Here is a 3,995-nt window from a genome sequence, read left to right on the forward strand (position 1 = left end):
CTCCCTCAACCCTGGGGCCGGCGGGCGGGGAGGGCTGGCAGCCGGCGGCGCGTGGAGCGCGCAGGGCAAGGCCGCTGCTCTCCAGGGTCGGCCGCGCCAGCATGGGCCGGGCAGGCTCCCTGGAGGACCTGCCTCAGTTTCCCTTGCTGCAAAACGGAGGTGATCGAGTCCGCTGTTGTGTCCCGGGAGACGCCTGAGCTCTGGGATTTATTCCCGAGCCAGGTCTCCAGGCTGGAGTCTCCACCTCTGCATGTGCACACGCAGGCGCAGAGCCAACTCTGGGCCCTTCTGGACTCGAACCAGCTTTCACACGCCCCGTGCGCTCCATCCACAGGTTGACTTCCAACTTGCGTGTTGGCCCTATGCTCGGGTTACAAAGTTTTAAATATTCAGGACCAGCAGATGGCGTAATGGTTCCGTACGTCCCTGGAGTAGCACGACACAGTAGCGCAGTTCGAGTCCCGGACCAGGAGGCTTAAAACTCACCCCCTTTAAATCACCCCTCAGGGGGATGGCCACACCGCAATCCCTTCCCCCTCCATTCTCCTGGAATGTGAGGCACCCATGCACATATACCTGGAGTGATTTGCAAGCCACCAGGTCCGGGACTCAAACCCCAGTCTGCTATGTAGAAGTCCAGCACCTTAACCACCATGCCACATACTGGCCCCCCACAAATGAATATATATATATACACATACACACACATTTTTTAAAAAATTATTTATTTTAGAGGGAGAGAGATTTTTGCAGTAGGGTATGTACCCTCACTAGAGAGACAGAAAGCGAGAAATCATCCCCCGGGGGGCTGGTCATGCAGCAATTCCTTCTCTTCCATTTTCCTCTCCGGATCTTGGGCATGCATACACCCTCTCTGTCTCTCCAGTGAGTGCATGAACCCTACAGCAAAAATCTCTCTCTAAGAAATGAATAAATATTGGATTAGACAGCATGTTTATTTTCTTCTGTGCATATATTATATACACAAACTTATATTTACTTTAATGAAAAAATCTATTATTTTTGGTAGAGATTTTTGCTATAGAGCATGTGTGCTCGCCAGAGAGACAGAGAGATAGAAAGCAGCAAGAAATCATCCCCCAAGGGGGATGGCCATGCCGCAATCCCTTCTCCTCCATTCTCCTCTCGGGATTTTGGGTACACACGCACACGCGCCCGGCGTGAGTTTAAGCCACCGGGTCTGGGACTCAAACTATGGTTGGCCATGTGGGAGTCCAGTGACATAGTCATTACGCCATCTACTGCTCCCCCTACTAGTGGTATTCTTTATTTTTATTTCACTATTTTAACTAGGCTGTATGCAAAGATACTGCTGTTTGGGGACTTATTTTTTGAAGAGTTATTTATTTAGGGACCAGCAGATGGCGCAGTGGTTACATGGTTGGACTCCCACATGGCTGGCTATAGTTCCAGTGCCAGACCCTGTAGCTTGAAACTCACACCAGGTGCGTGTGCGTGCGTGCCCAAGATCCCGAGAGGAGAATGGAGGAGAAGGGATTGCGGCGTGACCATCCCCCTGGGGGGTGATTTCTCACTTTTCCCCTCATTGTCTCTGTCTCTCTTTCTCTCTCTCAGATGAGCACACAGGCCCTAAGACAAAATCCTCTATTAAAAAAAAAGTGACTTGGGAACCAGCAGTTAGCGTAATGGCTATGTCGCTGGACTCCCATGCAGTCGACCACGGTTTGAGTCCCAGACCTGGTGTCTTAAACTCACGCCAGGTGTGTGTGCGTGCGTGCCCAAGATCCCGAGAGGAGAATGGAGGAGAAGGGATTGCGGCGTGACCATCCCCTCTGGGGAGGTGATTTCTTGCTTTCTGTCTCTATGTCTCTCTCTGTCTGTCTGGCGAGCGCACGCGCCCTGTAGCGAAAAAAAACCTCTCAAGAAAAAAAAAAGAAAGAAAAAAAAAAGTGACTTAACATTATTTTTATTATTTTCTTTTTAAATTTGCTCTAGGAAACCATGCACTTACCGGAGAGAGACAGAAAGCTAGAGAGAGAGCGAGAGAGCAAGAGAGAGAGAGAAAGCAAACTTCCAGATCTGGGACTTGAACCATACTTAGCCATGTGGGAGTCCAGTACCCCAACTGTCCACCACCTGCTGGCCTCTCTGACTCCTTTGTAATTGTCTGCGGTTTTTTTTTTTTTTTTTTTTTTGGATGGTTTTTTTTTGCTTTCGGGCACATGGGCTCGCCAGACAGAGAGAGACAGAGAGACAGAAAGCGAGAAAGGAAGCCATAGTGCCAACCACTACAGCTGAACCACCAAAGTTGAATTTTTACAAGAATCAAAATATAAAGAACCCAAGAAACTTATGAACAGAAGATATGCTTTTGCTGCTCTTAAGCCTTCTAACTGCCATATTCAGAACTGTGACTAGTGTCCCTATAAGTAGGCAGAAAGCAGAAGCCAGTTTTCTATGGCACTTAGGAAAGCTGGACTCTTGAAATGTTTACTGCTATTTTGGGACAGGGTCAATAAGCTAGAAAGTTATCTTTCCTTAAAGGTTTGTGTTGAGGGCAGCAGGTGGCTTAATGGTTACGTTGCTGGACTCCCAAGTAGCGGATGGTGCTTCAAGTTTGGAACTGGCGGTTTAAAACTCACGCCGGGCACCTGTGCACCGTCACGTGTGCATGCGCGTCCAAGATCCCTCCAAGAATGGAGAAGGGATTTTGGCGTGGCCACTTATCTCTGACGAGTGCCCGCTCACTATAGCAAAAATTTCTTTAAAAAAGAAAAAGTATCAGGAACCAGCAGTTAGGGCTCCAGGACGACTTGGCAGACAATCTGGGCTTATTGGATCACTAGCTGAAGAGACCACCCCTGTAGCTCTGCACTGCTCCCAGGAGGTCGCCCCTGTGACTTTCTGGCCGCCAGACGCCCTTCCAAAAGGGTGGGTAGAGTTTTGCAACCCTGCCCTCACCACCGAGGCCCTCATACTAGTTTGCGAAGAACAGAAGTAAGAGCGCTTCGGAAAAGTCCCTAATAATTTGCAGGCGGAGCGTGGGTCCAGCTGCGGGAGTCTGGCAATGACCCTTGAGGAGCCTCCAGGGCGCGCAGCCCCGCCACCTAGCGCCACTAGGAGGAAGTGCATGCCCAGTGTGCGGGCAGACAGGAGAGGCTGCGGCCCCTGTTGGAAGTTTCTAGACTTTGCTTTTATTTCTTAGTTTTATTATTTTTTTTTTTTTGAGAGATGTATGCTATAGGACGCGAGTGCTCAGTGGAGAAACAGAGAGATAAAAAGCAAGAACCCGGCAGGAGGGATGGTCATGCTGCAATCCCTTCTCCTCCATTCTCTTCTTGGGATCTTGGGCACGCACGCACACGCGCCCGGCATGAGTTTAAGCCACTGGGTCCGGGACTCGAACCACGGGTGACTGCGTGGGAGTCCAGTGACATAGTCATTACGCCAACTGCTGGTCCTGGCTTGCCTTCTTTTTTTAAAAAAGGTTTTTACCAAAGACTTGCCTGAGAGAGACAGTGAGAAGGAAAATGAGAAGCCACACTCCCTACCGCCCCAGGAGATGGCCACGCCACCATCCCTTCTCCATTCTCCTCTTGGGATTTTGGGCACACATGCCAATGCACCTGGTGTGATTTTCAAGCTGCCAAACCCAGGACTGCAAACCGTAGTCAGCCATGTGGGAGTCCAGCACCTTAACCACCATGCCACCTGCCGGCCCCATAGATGACAGTTTAAACTTAACTAAGATACAGAACGTTTGAAGCTGTGCTCGACACCTGCCTGATCAATTAAAACCCACAGAACCCACAGAAATAGCTCCACGCTTAGGCAACTGCTGGACCTGATGGATTGAAGACATGCAGTTTTATTGTGTCAATGACCCTGTTTCACTATAAGCCATTTTCTACAAAAGATTTCAAAAAGGAAAAGCCCGGGACCAGCAGTTAGCGTAATGGCTATGTCGCTGGACTCCCATGTAGTCGACCGTGGTTCGCGTCTCAGACCTGGGG

Source organism: Tupaia chinensis, unplaced genomic scaffold (assembly GCF_000334495.1).
Source record: "Tupaia chinensis unplaced genomic scaffold, TupChi_1.0 Scaffold140464_1, whole genome shotgun sequence".
Taxonomy (NCBI): Eukaryota; Metazoa; Chordata; class Mammalia; order Scandentia; family Tupaiidae; genus Tupaia; species Tupaia belangeri.